Genomic DNA, 19872 nt, shown 5'->3' on the forward strand with positions numbered 1-19872 from the left:
CAACAGGAATTAAGGTATTTAGATGAATTGCAACACTACATGGAACACAAGTTAATTACTCCCCATCAATATTATGAGCATTAGGATTTATTTTCTTATTTACAATAGGGGGATTAACAGGAGTAGTATTAGCAAATTCATCACTAGATATTGTACTACATGATACATACTATGTTGTAGCACATTTTCACTATGTACTGTCTATAGGAGCAGTATTTGCCATTATAGCAGGACTAGTACATTGATTTCCACTATTTACAGGAGTAATAATAAATCCAGATTGGTTAAAAATTCAATTTATCTCAATATTTATTGGAGTCAACTTAACATTCTTTCCACAACATTTTCTAGGATTAAGAGGAATACCACGACGATATTCGGATTATCCAGATGCATATACAATATGAAATATTGTTTCAAGATTAGGATCAATCTTATCATTTACAGCAGTAATTATTATAATTTTTATTACCTGAGAAGGAATAACAAGCACCCGACCAACATTATTTAATCTACAACAAACATCATCAATTGAATGATATCAAATGTCACCTCCTTCTGAACATACATATTCAGAACTTCCAATACTACTTACTAACAATTAATTTTTAAGGTGGCAGAGAAGTGCATTGAACTTAAGCTTCAAATATAAGGAGTATCCCTTACTTAAAAGTGGCAACCTGAAATCAAATAGGACTACAAGATAGATCCTCCCCATTAATAGAACAAATAATATTTTTCCATGACCACACAATATTAATTTTAATTATAATTACAATATTTGTAGGATATTTAATAGCATCATTATTTAATAACAAATTAACAAATCGAATACTTTTAGAAGGACAAACGTTAGAAACAATATGAACAATTATACCAGCAATTACCCTAGTTTTTATTGCCCTACTCTCTCTACGTTTATTATATTTGTTAGATGAAATTAATCAACCTTCATTAACTCTTAAAACTATTGGGCATCAATGATACTGAAATTATGAATACTCCGATTTTATAAAGGCAGAATTTGATTCATATATAGCCCCAACAAATGAAATATCTTTAAACTCGTTTCGATTATTAGATGTAGATAATCGAACAGTACTACCAATTAATATAGATATTCGAGTACTAACTACATCTGCAGATGTATTGCATTCATGAGCCATGTCATCCATAGGAATTAAGATAGATGCCACTCCAGGACGACTTAACCAGGCAGGGGTAAACATTAGTCGAATTGGTCTATTTTTTGGACAATGTTCAGAAATTTGTGGATCTAATCATAGATTTATACCAATTATTGTTGAAACTACAACTCACAAATCTTTTATTAATTGATTAATAAAAATTATACAAGAATCATTAGATGACTGAAAAGTAAGTAATGGTCTCTTAAACCACAAAATAGTAATATAACAACTACTTCTAATGAAAAGAGTTAGTTAATATATAACATAGGAATGTCAAACCTAAATTATCCTTATAGATACTTTTTTATCCCACAAATATATCCATTAAACTGAATTATTTTATTCACAATATTTATATTAATTTATTTTTTATTTCTAATTATCAACTATTATAATTATAATAAATTATTAAATAATAACAATTTTAAAATAGAAAATAAACCAAAAATTAAATACTGAAAATGATAACAAGATTATTCTCATCATTCGACCCAACATCATCAATTATAAATATACCACTAAATTGAATAAGAACATTCTTGGGATTATTAATAATTCCAACCCCATTTTGATTAATACAATCACGAACCTCTATGTTATATAATATAATAATAGTAAAATTACATGAAGAATTTAAAACATTTTTAGGAATAATTAGTCACCAAGGAAGAACTCTAATATTTATTAGTATATTTTCAATAATCTTATTTAATAATTCAATAGGATTATTACCCTATGTATTTACTAGATCAAGTCACTTAATCTTTACCCTAACTCTAGCCCTACCAATATGATTATCATTTATGCTATTCGGGTGAATTAATAATACAAAATATATATTAGCACACTTAGTACCGGAGGGTGTCCCAGCACTATTAATACCAATTATAGTAGGTATTGAAATGATTAAAAATCTAATTCGTCCAATAACTCTATCAGTACGATTAGCAGCCAACATAATAGTTGGACACTTAATAATATCAATAATTGGAAATACAGGAACAATATTAGAAATTATTGGGCTTTCAATACTAATTTTAGCACAAATTATACTAATTATTATAGAAACAGCCGTAGCATTTATTCAGTCTTATGTATTTGCCTTATTAATTGCTATTTATTCTAGAGAATCAAAATAACTAATGTCAACAAACCAAAATCACCCATATCACTTAGTAGATCAAAGTTCATGACCAGCAACAGGAGCCATTAGAGCAATAATATTAACAACAGGGATAATTAGATGATTTCACCAACAAAATATAGTACTATTATTAATAGGAATAACAACTATACTCCTTACAATAATTCAATGATGACGAGATATTTCACGAGAAGGAACATATCAAGGATTACATACAAATCAAGTTATAATAGGACTACGATGAGGTATAATTTTATTTATTATTTCAGAAGTACTATTTTTTGTATCATTCTTTTGAGCATTTTTCCATAGAAGTCTATCCCCGACAATTGAACTAGGAATATTATGATCACCAAAGGGGATTACTCCATTTAATCCAATACAGGTACCTTTATTAAATACAGCAATTCTGCTAGCCTCAGGAGTAACAGTAACATGAGCCCATCATGGACTATTAGAAAAAAACCATTCACATACAATGCAAGCACTTATATTAACATTAATATTAGGAGTATATTTTACTATTCTTCAAGTATATGAATATTATGAATCCCCATTTACTATTACTGATGCATTATATGGATCCACATTTTTTATAGCAACAGGATTTCACGGACTACATGTTATTATTGGATCAACATTCCTAGGGGTATGCTTAACTCGACATATCTTATGCCATTTTTCACCAACACATCACTTCGGGTTTGAAGCAGCAGCATGATATTGACATTTCGTAGATGTAGTATGATTATTCCTTTATATTTCAATTTATTGATGAGGTAGATAATTTACTTAGTATATTTAAAGTACACTTAACTTCCAATTAAAAAGATTATAATAAAATAAAGTAAATAATTAATGTAATCATAAGTACCTCATTATTAATTATAATAATCACATCAATTGTAATAATATTATCCACACTACTATCAAAAAAAATAATTACAGACCGAGGAAAAAGATCACCGTTTGAATGTGGATTTGACCCAAAATCCTCAGCACGAATTCCATTTTCTATAATTTTCTTTCTAATTGCAGTAATTTTTCTAATTTTTGATGTAGAAATCGTATTACTATTACCAATAACAGTTATTATTACTAATTCAAAATTAATATATTGACTATGTATTAGACTCCTATTCCTATTAATTTTACTTTTAGGTTTATATCATGAATGAACCCAAGGATCACTCGAAAGAGCATGCTGGAGTAATAGTTAATAATAGCATTTGAGTTGCATTCAAAAGGTATTGAATAATTCAATTTACTTTATTAAGCAAGAAGCAAAAGCAATCAGCTTCGACTTGAATAAATTGGTATATATTACCCTTGCTTACTTGACTGAAGCCAAAGAAAGGCGGCATATTAATGTTAATAATAAAATTAGGATTATCTCCTCAGTTAAGGGGTATTTTATTAAGTGGGGGCTGCTAACTTCCATCTTTAGTGGTGAAATTCCATTAATACTCTTCACGTTATTTCTTTAGTATAAAATTACATTATCTTTTCATGATAAAGCTGGACTTTAAATAAGTTCAAGAAGTGCTTACAGAATTATTTTATTCTTCCTAATAACTTCAATATTATGCTTTATTATAAGCTATATAAACACACATAAATTATTAATAAAATTACTATTAAAAATGAAAATATAAAATAAATATTAAAATAGTTAGAATGTATTAGTTGGATATTTAAAGAACCACTCTTTATATATTTATATACTCCCTGCCCCCCCATAAGTTCACTTCATCCATAATCAATAGTCTTAATATATAGATCTCCAGCAATAAATGAACTACCAATTAATCCACCAGAGGATAAATAAGGTAAAAATCATATTCCCCCTAATAAATAGTATATTATTTTATTATTAAAAAATGGATAAACTTCGAACAAGAAAGATGTAATATTATACCCAATTCACCCTCCTAATAAAATACAAATAACTGCCCCTATCTTCAAATTAAGAGGAATAATAACAACAAAAACAGAAGGAAAAACTAATCATATTAATCCAGAACCACCTACAACAGATAATAATAGTAAGCCTAATATACCTTTAAATATACCTCACCCCCCATCATCAGAAAAGAATTGGAATGATGTACCTCTATAAGATTTACCAACTAAATAATAATTTAATCGAAAACTATAAGCTATGGTTATACCCGTAGAAATTCATAATAAAACAAATATTACTAAATTAAAAGAAGATATACTTAATATTTCCAAAATTAAATCCTTAGAATAAAATCCAGCCAAAAATGGTATTCCACATAGGGCAAGGCTAGAAATTATTATACAAGAAATAGTTATTGGTATTTTATTAATTAAGCCCCCCATACAACGAATATCCTGAACATCACCTATAACATGAATTACTACGCCAGCACATAAAAACAATAAAGATTTAAATATAGCGTGCGTCAACAAGTGAAAAAATGATAGCTCCTTTAATCCCATAGATAATGTTAATATTATTAATCCAAGTTGTCTTAATGTAGATAAAGCAATAATTTTCCTTAAATCATATTCAAAATTAGCACCAACCCCAGCTATAAATATAGTTAGCCCCGACAATAATAAAAGTAACCTACCAAGAACAGTATATATCAATATATCTCCAAAACGAATTAATAAATAAACCCCGGCAGTAACCAAAGTAGAAGAATGAACTAATGCAGAAACTGGGGTTGGTGCAGCTATAGCTGCCGGCAATCATGCAGAAAACGGAATTTGTGCACTCCTTGTTATTCCAGCAATAATAATAAATCTAGTAATTAATATTATATCAAAATCAGAAATTAATCATTAATAATAAATATAATTTCATCTACCATAGTTTAATATTCAAGCAATAGATAATAAAATAAATACATCACCAATTCGATTGGACAGAGCAGTTAGTATCCCAGCAGAATAGGAACGAACATTCTGATAATAAATTACTAGACAGTAAGAAACTAATCCTAGGCCATCCCATCCTAAAATAATTCTAATAATATTAGGAGAAATAATTAAAAACATTATAGATCCAACAAATAATAAAACTAAAATAATAAATCGATTTATATTATATTCTCCCTCTATATAAGAACCTCTATAATTAATAACCATAGAAGAAATATATATAACTAAACCTATAAAAATTAAAGATATTCAATCAAATAATATTGTTATAATAATTCTAGAACTATTCAAATTAACAATATTTCATTCAATAAAAATTGTAACATCCTTAATTAAAAATATTATTCCTAATAATAATAAAATTATTCTACTAATCAATAAAATAATTGATATTATACTTGTAATAAAAAAATTAAAAACCATTGATTTAAGAACTTTTAGTTACCACTAAGTCCACAACTTACTATTCTACTTAAACTACTTAAATATTTTAAATTCAATGAAATACTGGAGAACAAAAAATAATTAAAAAATTTAATGGAAATAAATGACAAAATAATAATAAATATTCACGAATATTACTTCTTCAACAAGAAAATACACCAGAATAGTATATTCCATGCTGAGTATAAGAATATAAATATCAAGTATAACCAGCACTTAAAAAAGAAAGTAATGCAACACCCACAAAACTAAAATAGGATCACCCAATAATTCTATTTAATAAACTAATTTCACCCAACAGATTAATAGAAGGAGGGGCAGCCATATTAGTAATTCTTAATATAAATCATCATAAAGATAATCTAGGAATATAATTAATTAATCCCCTATTAATTAATATACTACGACTACCTAATCGTTCATAAGTAATATTTACTAGACAAAATATCCCAGAAGAACAAAGACCATGTGCTACTATTAAAGTAAAACCACCATTTATCCCTCATGCTCCTATAGTTATAATCCCTATTAAAACAAGACCTATGTGTGCTACAGATGAATACGCAACCAAGGCCCTTAAATCAATTTGACGTATACAAACAAGGCTAATTATTCAAATTCCAACAACTCTAATACCAAATCAAAAAATATTATATTTAATAGCTAATCTCTCAATACAAGAAATAATTCGCAAAATCCCATATCCTCCAATCTTTAATAAAATTCCAGCCAAAATTATATATCCGCTAACTGGTGCCTCAACATGAGCCCTAGGTAATCACAAATGAACCAAAAATATAGGTATTTTTACTAAAAAAGCAAACACCATTCTAATATATCAAACAAAATAATTTATATCAATATTAATATATCTAAATATATATATGTATAGACCACCCACCTTATAATTTAACATAAAAATACCAATCAAAAGAGGTAAAGAAGCAAGTAAATATACCCCCGCTTGTACTCGCTCTGGTTGATATCCTCACCCTAAAATTAAAAATAAAGTAGGTACTAATGATCCCTCAAAAAACAAATAAAAAAAAATATTCTTATAAAAGTTAATATTAATAATAATAATAAAATAATTAACAAAAATATAAATCTACAAGGATAAAAATAAATAGATATAATACTATTTCTAGCCACTATTATTAAAAAAATAATTCAAATACTAAGTAAAATTAAAGAATAAGACATCACATCTAATCCAATAAAATAACCAGCCCCCCATACTCCGATACCAAATCACACTATTAATAAAAACAAAAAACAACCAAAAACAATAGAAATTTGAACCACCATTCATAAAGAACTATTAAATCTCAAAAGGATTAAAAATATAAAATAAAAAATATATTTTAACATTTTAATAATACAAAAGAATTAAAATAATCATTACCGTGAGTACGTGTAACTGATACTATAACAGATAGACCAAGAGCTCCCTCACATACACAAAATGAAATAAATAATAAACAAAAATAAGCTTCTTCCTGATTATCAATAAAATAATAAGTTATGTATAAATATAAGGATAACACAATAAATTCAAGTCTTAATAGAGTTACTAATAAATGCCTACGTTGAGAAATAAAACATAAAAATCTAATAAACAAAATAATTAATATAAGTAATACTCTTAACATAAGTTTTTATAGTTTAATAAAAACAATGGTCTTGTAAATCATAAATGAATTAATAATTCTAAAAACATCAAGGAAGATATAATTATATCATCATTAGCTCCCAAAGCCAATATTTTTATTAAACTACTCCTTGATATTAAAATACAATTAATATTAATTATTATTATATTATTATTAGCACTAATAATACTATATATAAAACATCCACTATCTATGGGGATTATACTAATTATACAAACTGTTACTGCATGCCTAACAATATCAACATTCCTAAAATCCACATGACTTTCCTACGTATTATTCCTAGTATTTTTAGGAGGAATACTAGTTCTATTTATTTACACAACAAGACTTACACCAAATGAATTATTCAAAATAAGAACAAAAATAATGACTATGGGCATAACCCTAATGTTATTATGTTTATTTATATTAATAATGATAGATCCATTATTAACCCCCTCAATACTACAAAATGTAGATACATACACAACCTGAAGAAATATACCCCCCCTACCAGGAATAAAATTATATAATGAATCCATCATAATAATAACTACTATAACAGTAGTATATTTATTTATTACGTTAATTGCAATTGTAAAAATTACTAGACTTTCACATGGGCCTCTAAAAATAATTAAATAATTACAAATGACAAAGCCAGCACGGATTTATCACCCCCTACTTAAACTAGCAAATAATGCATTAGTGGACTTACCAGCCCCACTAAATATTTCCTACTGATGAAACTTTGGTTCACTTATAGGAATGTGTCTTTCAATCCAAATCTTAACAGGTCTTTTTTTAGCAATACATTATATTTCAAGAACAGATTTAGCCTTTTCTAGAGTAATACACATCTGCCGAGATGTAAACTATGGATGAATACTACGAACTATTCATGCTAACGGAGCCTCCATGTTCTTTATTTGTATATATTGTTGTAACCCCGTTTTCCTGGGGTTAGAGAGGTACAGGGAAGTTTCATTTAAACATTTAGGTAGAGCTTAATAATGTTTGATGGCTGAACCTGCTCCGTAGGAGGGTAGAGATATGGAAAGTTGGTGAAAAGGTTATTCACGCTTGTTCATACCTGGTAGATGTGTGTGTTGTCTTGTCCTAATGCTTCTCGCAGACCGAATCGTGACAGTTCCAAGGTTCTATCCAGCGACCCTCAGTTCACCAAGCCAAGCGATCCCTTGCGCCTTGTAGCATGCTAGGCAGCGGTAACTCCGTGTTCCATCGTCGTAGTTAGCAGTGTAACGTGTTGTAATCGGACTAGTTATCCATGTAGCGTCGATGAGTGTCAGAATCAAAAGAGAGCTAGCTCCGGGTAGGAGCTTGCTTTTATCATTATAGGCGTCGAAAGGTTGTTAAACCTTTCGAACGCGGTAGATCCTGTTTAGATCCACGCGTTTGCCTTTCCAGTTCCTGGTTTTTACGGAAGTTACAAGCTAGCGCATTCTTGGGATCACTCGCTGGTCGGACAAGTTCAGGAAATAAACAAGTGTGAATATTAACATGACGAGGTTTTCTCGGTTTAATGGTCTCCATATCTCTACATTCCCCTTGTTGAAATAATCGAACCACTCTGTGATGGTCGACTACCTCGGCCGGAGTAGGTTATATTTAAAAATTATGATTTATTAACAAATCAAACTCGTAAAAAAAAAAACCAATACAGTAAATCACTAGAAGAATCGCATCACCATAAAAAAAATGGAAATCACCAGAAGAGTCATATCATATCGTGGCACCAAACACCGTTGAGAAAAAAAATAGAAAAACACGTAGAATAATAAAAAAAAATTAAATTGTAGGTCATAGCCTCGTATATACTCAAAAAGTACGAGCACAACAACTAAGTTCTGAGGCATGGATAAAATAATTACTTAAGTGTAACACTGAACTAGTTTTGATTGAGTGATGACAGCACAATAATAATAAAAAAAAAACACACGTCAGCACAGTGTGAAGAAACGCCGGGAACCGCAAGCGGTTGTATTTACTGTTTGCTGAGTTCAAAGTACACTCGGTGGAACATACACAATGCTGGGCGGAGCCTTGAGGTATGTTACCTATGGCAACTCTGTAAACTGCATGCCGCCATAGGCTGGACGTGCTGTGCAGCTGACGATAATAAAAAAAAACACAAAAGAAAGAGACGTATCTCTAATCCAATATGGGTAGCACCCATGGGCACTAACTTTGGCACTGTAAATGACATATGTTTGTATTAATTGCGTGTGCCTTACGGTACTTGAAGTAGCTGAGCACCGGAACACTTGTAGCCGATGTAAGATAACAATAAGTATCATGTGTCGTCAGTAAACAAGTGCAGGATGCACGGAGTGGGCGTGGCCTGTCGATGAAGATCGCCGTGACGTCAGCGAAGTTGAGTCTGGAAGTCAAATTTGCGATGGCGCTTTGGGTCAAGAGACGTCCTGGGTAAAGCGCTCCACGTCTGGGTCGCGGCGTAGGAGACGGAAAAATCAGCCATGGGTCCAGACGGGAACGGGTCCTTGTTGGTGCTGGAACTCCACAAGATCGTTGTTGGTCTCTGCGATGAGCCTAGGTCTGTCGCTCGATGGTACAAGCCGGTGGTCGTCATGGGTCCAGGAACATCCGTGGCGATGAGATAATGAAACAAGCGTAAAGGGAAAAATTAGGAAAAAGCAAAAGGTAGTGGAGCAGATTTACAATAAGTGATGACGGGTTATAAAATCGATTGAAAAGGGACTTTCAGTTAAAACTGGTGAATTATTTTGGGGGGGAGGGGAGGTAATATCTGATTTGAATGACGGCGAAGGGGCGTTATTACTTATAGGATGTAGAGTTTTTAAGGGGACCTGTTTTTGATTAACAGGTTTACCATGTTGTCGGGAAAGTTCGCCGGGGGGGAATGGGGGGGGAATAGGTGGAATAATCGGCCTAGCCGGATTAGGGGCCGGGGGCGACGGTGGCTTGACCTGAGGTGCCGGAAGTCGGCGTCCTTTCGAAAGAATGGTGGTACATTGAGTGGAAATATTTATTTGTTTCGTACCAGAGATGAAAGGGGTCGGTGGAAGAGGGGGTGGTGTGGGAATGACTGTTGTCTCCGGGGCATGTGAAAGTGATTGTAAGGCAATTGGGGCACTGATGGAAGATTTCGCTAATCGTAGTTGGGGTGTGGTGACAGGTGATTTGGGGGAACGACAGCAAGATATTATTAATAATGCCAATAAAATAAGTATGCCAAGAAGAGCTATTACGATGGATGCGATAATAGCATAATGAGCTGGAGACATCTTGTTTGTAGGGGTCTGAAATGAGAAAAGAAAGGGAGAATTCAGCGATAATAGAACGAACTAAGTGATTACGAGACATTTCCTTCTGTAATATGTGTAAATGTCGTTTATAAAAGCAATTGCAAGAATTTTACGTGTATTGTGGACAAAGGTTTAAGCGCCTTCGATTCGCTGCTAATAAAAAAAAATTGAAAAAGAAGTGAAAAAGAGTAAGTAATAGATTTGGGTAAGAGTTCGTTGAAAAATACAGTAGATTGTAATTTCATGGGATATGAGCTATACCATGTTGTATGCTATCAATATTGGAACTATAATATTAAAGAAGAGAGTGGGAACATTTGCCTATTTTATTATATGCTTTATTAACATATTTAGTGCATTGCAGCTTTCAAAGAAGCAGTTCGCGGTACACCTGAGCGTAAATAAAAAAAATTGCTATGGCCAAAAAGCCAATTGTTCAAGCAAGTTCTACGCAGTTCATTTGTTCTTTAGATCATTGATCTTGTTCTATCTTAGTTCATTCGTTCTTTATTTCTTTATTTCTTTGTACTTTTTTCTTCATTTGAGCGTATATGTACCAGCAAATGGGGAAAAAAAAATATTTGCTAGTTAGGATCATAAACACACTAAGTACTTATTAGTCAAATCAGCTAAGTGATATGTTCTGACTATTACTATGCGTTTAAACGCAAAATATAAAATAACATTAAAATATCTGTAAAAAAAAGATAATTATTAGGCAAGAGATGTATTATAAATGTTCCGACGATTGAGATAGCATTCTATAATCCTGGTCTTGTTAAAAATAAAAATAACCATGTTGTATTAAAAATAAAAATGAGTTCGTTCTAACGCAGAAATGCAGTGCGTGCACGAGAAGTGGAAGGAGGGGGGGAGGTGGATGAGCATGAGAAAATGCTGGATCATGCATGTACAATGTACGCAACGAGGAGCGAGGAGGCTAAAGCGAGTGACAACGGAATGGCGTGTTAATGAATGTTAGTGGGGTTATCATGGCACTAGTCGTAGCGGGCTTTGAGTCTAGAAATAGTAATAGTGTCAGTCTTTTGTTTACTTCTGCCGTCGATGAAAGTTACTTCGTAGGAATTCTCGTTAACTTTGCGAAGAATAGTTCCTTTGTACTTATAAGAGGACGCAAAGGCTTTTGACACGCCTGGAGTTGGAGTGGCATCTAGAATCCATACATGTTGTCCTGGTGAGTACTGTATTTGCCTAGAAGTGCTGTCTGCGTACTTTTTCTGCTGTTCGTAACGCTTGTTCAAGTTGTCATGTGCGGTCTTTCGTATGGAGGTCAGGAGTTCAAGTCTCTGTGCGTTCGTCTGGGAAACATTGTCGGGGTTCGAAGGAAGGACAGCGTCAGCTAAGATCCTTGGGTTGTAGCCAAATAAAGTAAAATACGGGCTCTGGAGGGATCCAGAATGGATTGTAACGTTGTGGCTGAACGCTGCGCTAGCTAAATAGTCACACCACGAAGCCTTCTTCTCTAATACAAAAACTCTCATAACTTTCTTCAAGTAACTAAATGAACTTTCAACTAATCCATTCGTGAAATGGGCACAAGTATCTACATATTTTAGTTGTACGCCTGTAAGATTAGCTAACTCTCGTAAGAGTAAACTTGAATTGGGTGTTGAACGATCTAAATAGATCGTCTCTGGGATGCCATGAACTAAAAAGACTTTCTCAACTAGGGCTGTTGCTATGTTTTGTGCATCGTGATTAGCCAAAGGAGCTGTAATTACATACCTTGTACAACTATCGACTACTGATAGGAAATATTTGTATTTGTGCGTTTTTGAAGAGACTAAAGGACCACATACGTCAATATGAATTCGTTGGAAAGGAATTTGGGCTGGTTGAAATGTTTGCAGCGTATGCGGTTTAGAACCTTGTGGTTTCTTTGAAATCTGACAAGGGATGCAATGTCTAACCTTATCGTACACAAATTTCTTCATATTAGGGAAGAAGTAGCGCATAAGCATTAAATTATATGTCTTTTGAGCACCTTGGTGACTTCCGTTCATTTTGTGTGCATGAATAAGGTCGAAAACTTGATTTCTTACTGCATGAGGAATACAAAGTCTATCCCTATTACCAGTTTTGATTTTATTAGTCCTATATAAGACTCCATTTTTGAGTACATAAGAATACGAAAGCTTTTCTAGTTTAGGGTCACTAGCTTTATCTTTGTTTTCTAATACATCAATAATGTCTCTGAAATAGGGGTCTTTACGTTGTTCTGAACTAATATCAAAATCTGCTGCTTGTGCATGAAATACTTGATGAAAAAATAAGTCATCATCATCATCATCATCATCTTTCTTGTCAGGATTAGTCTTGTCAAGCGGTAAACTTGCACGGGAGAGTGCATCCGCAAGTTCATTTTTACTAGCGCTGACATGCCTTATTTCGAAATCAAAATTCTGAAAATAAAGGGCTCTTCTTCCTAAAATAGAACTATGGTGTTTAGTTGAACGAAGATAGGATAAGGCTTTGTTGTCTGTGAGAACCACAAAATGTTGATTCATAAGAAAAAATTTGAAAGTTTTCAAAACATAATATGCACCTGCAATTTCGAGTGAAAATGTGTCAGCTCTTTTCTCTGTGTCTGTTAAGGCTCGTGAACAATAGGCACATGGATGTAAATTTCCTTCGTCATCAGGCTGTAACAGCGATCCTCCGATGCCAATTCCGCTCGCGTCAATGTATACATATGAGGGGCGTTTAGGGTCATAAGGGCGGAGGATAGGGGCGGACGTGATCATTTCTTTCAGTGTTTCGAAGCTTTTCTGGTGTTCATCAGTCCATTGAAACTTAACATTTTTTTTAAGAAGCTTAAATAAACATTCTGTGGGTCCTGCAAAACCTTGCACAAATCGTCGAATGAAATTGACAAGTCCTAGAAAACTACGAAGCTTGCGTTTGGTGGTAGGGGTGGGATATTCCAAAATAGCTTTAAGAATGTGTTCTGAAATCTTAACTCCCTTTTGAGATACCAAATTACCAAGGACTTTAACTTCGGTAAAAGCTAGCCTACACTTAGAGGGTGATAATTTAAGGGATGCTGTTCGTAACTTTTGAAACACTCTGTCCAGTATGTTAAGCATGTGTGGGAGATTTGAACTGTAAATAATAATATCATCAGTGTAAACAGAAAGTTCTGAACTGTCTATTCCGCTAAGGGCAAGTTCACTTACGCGATTCATTACACCGGGGGATGTTTTCAATCCCTGGCATAACCTAGCATACCTAAAACTACCCAGATTGTTAATAGAAAAGGCGGTAATGTCCCTAGAACGCTCTGTTAATGATACCTGAAAGAATGCACTGGACAGATCTAGAATTGAGTAATATTTCTTTCCAGCCATCTCTGTCATGATGGTTTTTATGTCTGGGGATTGTAAGGAAATCGGAGCTATTATCCTGTTTAGGTCGCGGAGGTCAGAGATAAAACGGTAAGTCCCATTGGGTTTCTTAACTAATAGGACTGGGTGTCGATAGGGACTCCCTTCACAGCGTTCTATAACACCTTGGTCTAGTAATTTCTGAACTTCCTGTTTCATGGGTTCTCGGTAATGAAAAGGAATAGGGTAGGTTTTGGCATACACTGGGGTGTCATCTGTCAGTTTGATATCATACTCCAAAACATTAGTTTTAGTCAATTTATCCCCTGGCCAGAGAAAAATATCTGCATACGTGTATGCGAGCTTTAGGATTTTTTCTCTTTCTTCTCGGGGAATATCAGGGTTAACTGTGAGGAGGGAGGGGTCAAATTTATTTTGACTGTCACTAAGTTGTTGCTTTACTGTAGTATTTTCATTACAAGAGTATGAAAATGCAACATCTTCACTTTTTTCCCAAACGGAAGTAACGTCAGTTAAAATTTCACATGTCGATATTTCGCCTACTATTGTGTCACTTTCCAAAGTGATTGTGGTTTCCGTAGGGTTGTGTATGTGAATGACAGGTGACTGCGGGTTTACTGCAGCATTGGGAAGGACTACTGGATGCTGGCTCATAAGGGAAGCAGATGGGGTAAAAAGTACAGGCTTAGGGGTGTTAGGTGTCGTAGTGGTAATGTTCAAATTGATATAAGTCTTGGATCGTGGACTTAACTGAACTGTGTTTGAAAGGGTAGCTTTTCCCTCATACACATTTACATTTTCAATTTGGGTAAATATGTCATGGGACAGTTGGTGAGTCTTGTACTTTGATCTTAAAATACTATAATTAGGAGTACGTCCTAAATGACAAAGAGTAATTGTGTTGTCTTTCAACGACATTTCGCACTTCTGCGTTCGTAAAAAGTCATTTCCTAAAAGGGGAGGGACGTTAGTTGAATCTACTATTCTAAATGGGTGCGAATATTTACGCTTTCCAATTATGATAGGAAGAACGACAATTTCAGACACACTCAGTTTCGATCCGGACACACCTTGGATTGTGGATTGTACTTTGTATGTTTTTCTTTCAGTAGGGAGAAGATGGGAAGGATAAATTGAGATTTGGGAACCCACGTCAATAAGTAAATCTACCTGTTTTCCTTGTATGCTACTATTAATAAAGTATAGGCCATTTCTCTCAATTATAGGAACTTTATCTAATCTGGTATTATCTTCGATTTCGTTCCTGCAAGTCGAAGACGATTTTAGTTTAAAACACTGTCTCGTTGTGGCTTGTAAAAGCAGTTGTCGCTCTCGTGATTATAACGACCACAAAACTTGCAGGCTTAGGTATTTGCATCGTCGCGATTAGCCTGATCTCGACGTTGAAACCTCTTGTTACCATTACTTCTGAACTGGCCTCTTGAGTTCGATCGAAAGTTACCTCTGTGATTAGCTCTAGAATTATTATTATTTCTGTAGGAAGAGGACTTATTATTCCCCTTGTTGAAACCTCTGTTATGTGCGTTTTGATTAGCCGTCTTCGCAAATTCCAGCACATTTGAGCAAAGATTGAAGAGAGAACTCGCATTGATCTCTTCGTTCGAAAAGAGAGACATGCTCGACATTTGTGACGAGAGTTTGTTTATTTCGTCACCAGAGGTAGCACTTGGAGCGTGTTCTACTCTGGGTACGGCTGGTATCGCCGCGCAGCGGGCACTATCAGAACTCGGTATATGATACATTCCTTGATACACTGTGTGGGAACTATTTACAGAAGCGGGATTGGACTGTAGACTTTGGACTTGATGTGTCAATGGTGGGAGAGAAGGAGATGGACATTGGTTGTATGGTACAAAGTGCTGAGTCAAGGTGTGAGAATTACTGGGGAGGGGGGAATAGACCTGTGCATGCGAACAGCTGTGAAGTGGTGACGGGGTGAATGTCTGGGGCAAGCTCGCCTGAGCGATGGCCTGATCAATTTCCAATTTCTCTTCCAACATACGGGAATTAATTAATGACTGCTGGCGTTCGAAATTCTGTAGGTGGGCAATTAATTCTTCTGTTCTAGCAAAATGTTTGTTGGTTAAACAGCCAATGTATTTGGCTCGCAGTCCCGTGATGATATAAGAGAGAGTTTGTTCTTCAGTGGCGTTCGGGAAGTATTGCTGGACTAATGCCTTTTTAGCAATAACGTAGGTGTGAATGGGCTCGGTTACCACCTGTTTTCTCTGGAGAATTATCTGTACAGGATCTGCTGACAAGTATGATCCCTTAAATAGCGTATTTAGCTCGTCTTTGATATGGGTGTATGTCAAGTCTACAAAATTGGGTCGTTTCTGTATGTCATGAAAATAAGTTAAAGCGGTGTCAGTCAAAAATAAAGGTAACATCTCTTTTCGCTTAGCTTCCGACCATCCTGCGGCATGTGCTACATTTTGAAACTTGAGGAAAAATGAATCAATGTGCTTAGGGTCATTTCCGCTAAATGGTGCCGGGTATAATGCAGTTGGAATTGGGGTGGCCATGTTAGTGGTGGGAATTTCTACAGTTAAGTGATCAGAGTTATTAACAGTGTTAGAGGAAGTTGAAACGGGAGCCGGGGTACTCGCTAAGGGTTGGGGTTGGTTTTTGTTGGGTGTTTGTAGTCCAAGGACAAATTGAGGGTAATTTCTATTAGCAGACCTTAACCGTGTTAGTGGAGGGGAGGGAATTGGGGATAAAGGTCGTGGATTTATTGGATTTGCCGTGATTGCAGTTGCTAACTCTATGATTTGGTCGAGGGAGGAATCTAGGTGTTCGTGCAACGCTATCTGTGACGTATTCATAAACGAAGGTTCGTCGTTCTGACCAAAGAACAAATGAAAGTATGGGTATACAGTTATTTACGTCATGAATATATCGCTGGTCAAATAAGTATAAGCAAGTGTTCTCATTCCTGTGTGAATGATGCTTGAATACATGTTATGCAGAAGAACTAGATTTTGTTGAAAAAGGGAGAGGCTCGGCATAAAAGAAAAAGAGAGGTTGTTGTCCATAGGGTAATACACATAATTGTCACTGGGTCTGACGCATCTTAAGCGTACTGTGGGAGTATGAGTTGGAATTACTAAAAACTTACTTTAAAAATGCTCCCAAAGTGGGGGGGGGGAGAATAATTTAATGTAAAGCAATTAGTACAGGAGGGTACTTAATTGCAAAAAGGGCCTGAAGCACCTCCACCATGTTGTAACCCCGTTTTCCTGGGGTTAGAGAGGTACAGGGAAGTTTCATTTAAACATTTAGGTAGAGCTTAATAATGTTTGATGGCTGAACCTGCTCCGTAGGAGGGTAGAGATATGGAAAGTTGGTGAAAAGGTTATTCACGCTTGTTCATACCTGGTAGATGTGTGTGTTGTCTTGTCCTAATGCTTCTCGCAGACCGAATCGTGACAGTTCCAAGGTTCTATCCAGCGACCCTCAGTTCACCAAGCCAAGCGATCCCTTGCGCCTTGTAGCATGCTAGGCAGCGGTAACTCCGTGTTCCATCGTCGTAGTTAGCAGTGTAACGTGTTGTAATCGGACTAGTTATCCATGTAGCGTCGATGAGTGTCAGAATCAAAAGAGAGCTAGCTCCGGGTAGGAGCTTGCTTTTATCATTATAGGCGTCGAAAGGTTGTTAAACCTTTCGAACGCGGTAGATCCTGTTTAGATCCACGCGTTTGCCTTTCCAGTTCCTGGTTTTTACGGAAGTTACAAGCTAGCGCATTCTTGGGATCACTCGCTGGTCGGACAAGTTCAGGAAATAAACAAGTGTGAATATTAACATGACGAGGTTTTCTCGGTTTAATGGTCTCCATATCTCTACTATATATACATGTTGGACGAGGAATATATTATGGATCCTATTTATATTTTCACACATGATCTATTGGGGTTATAATTATATTAGTAACAATAGCAACAGCATTTGTTGGATATGTACTACCATGGGGTCAAATATCATTTTGAGGTGCCACAGTAATTACTAACTTACTCTCGGCAATTCCATATTTAGGAACTATACTAGTTCAATGAATTTGGGGTGGATTTGCAGTAGATAATGCTACACTAACTCGATTCTTCGCCTTCCATTTTTTATTACCATTTATTTTAATAGCAATATCCATAGTTCATCTACTTTTTTTGCATCAAACCGGATCTAACAATCCACTATCTATTAATAGTAACATGGATAAAATTCCATTCCATCCATACTTCTCCATAAAAGACACATTAGGATTTACACTTATAATTTTAAGATTAATACAACTCTCATTAATATTTCCAACAACCCTAGGAGACCCTGAAAACTTTACCCCTGCAAATCCACTAGTAACCCCTGTACATATGCAGCCAGAATGATACTTTCTATTTGCATATGCCATTCTACGATCAATTCCAAATAAGCTTGGAGGAGTAGTAGCACTAGTACTATCTATTATAATTTTATTTATTATACCAATACATCATAAAAGAAATTTTCGTGGACTAAAATTTTACCCTTTAAATCAAGTATTATTTTGATTAATATTTGCAACCTTTATCTTATTAACCTGAATTGGAGCCCAACCCGTAGAAACTCCATATATTACTACTGGGCAAGTATTAACAATTATATATTTTATATATTTCATTATATCCCCGGCAACCCTACTACTATGAGATAAAATTTTAAAAAAATGACTTCTTGACTGAAATTTTAAGTGTATGTCTTGAAAACATAAAATAGAATATAAATATTCTAGAAGTCTTCACATTCTAATTATTATGCAACTAAACATAAATTGATACAATCAATCCCCTAAAACCAACAAAAAAAATAAATAATTTAAAGAAACTGGAAGAAAACTCCTCCAAGCTAAATATATAAGTTTATCATAACGAAATCGTGGTAGTGTACCTTGAATTCAAATATAAATAAATCCTAAAAAAATAACCCTTAAGTAAAAAAAATAAGAAAAGTGGTATCCCCCCAACAATAAAATTCTAAATAAAACACTTATAAATAAAATACTAGCATATTCAGATATAAAAATTAAAGCAAACCCCCCAGCACTATACTCAACATTAAATCCAGAAACAAGTTCAGACTCCCCCTCAGCAAAGTCAAAAGGAGTTCGGTTAGTTTCAGCTAAGCAAGAACTCAATCAGGCTAACGCCAACGGTATAGCAATAAAAATAAATCATAAATAATCCTGAAAAACATTAAATAAAAGTAAATTATAACCACCAATTAAAAAAATAAAAGATAATAAAATTAATACCAATCTAACCTCATAAGAAATAGTTTGAGCAACTGCTCGAAGACACCCAAGTAATGCATAGTTAGAATTAGATGATCACCCAGCAGATATTACTCTATATACTCCTATTACTACAACATAAAAAGAAAAACACCCCCAAATAAAAATTAAATAATAAGGTGCGATATGGGAAAACAACTCAAACAACCAAAGATAAAAATAAACTAAAAACTGGAGACATATAATATGGATAATAATTTCTCAAAGTAGGTAATGCTTGTTCCTTAGTAAATAACTTAACTGCATCAGCAAAAGGCTGAAAAATACCACAAATTCCAACCCGATTAGGTCCCTTACGAATTTGAATATAACCTAATACCCTACGCTCAAATAAAGTAAAAAAAGCAACTCTAACTAAAACACACACAACTAAAATAATAAAAGAAACAACTCCAATAAATAAATCTAATATCATCCACTATAAAAAGAAATTTATCTTCATTATTGAATTCTAAATTCAATGCACTTCTCTGCCATAATAGTAATTATTATTAATCAATATCACATATAT

General features: G+C 34.0%; 1 pseudogene; it reads left to right on the plus strand.

Annotated features, from left to right (window-relative positions):
- The first annotated feature begins 7997 nt into the window (after positions 1-7997).
- Positions 7998-18720, plus strand: LOC145985086 (cytochrome b-like; annotated as a pseudogene).
- The last annotated feature ends 1152 nt before the right edge of the window (positions 18721-19872 follow it).

The sequence above is a fragment of the Lepisma saccharinum genome, chromosome 3 (genome assembly GCF_977018435.1).
Source record: "Lepisma saccharinum chromosome 3, izLepSacc3.1, whole genome shotgun sequence".
Lineage (NCBI taxonomy): Eukaryota > Metazoa > Arthropoda > Insecta > Zygentoma > Lepismatidae > Lepisma > Lepisma saccharinum.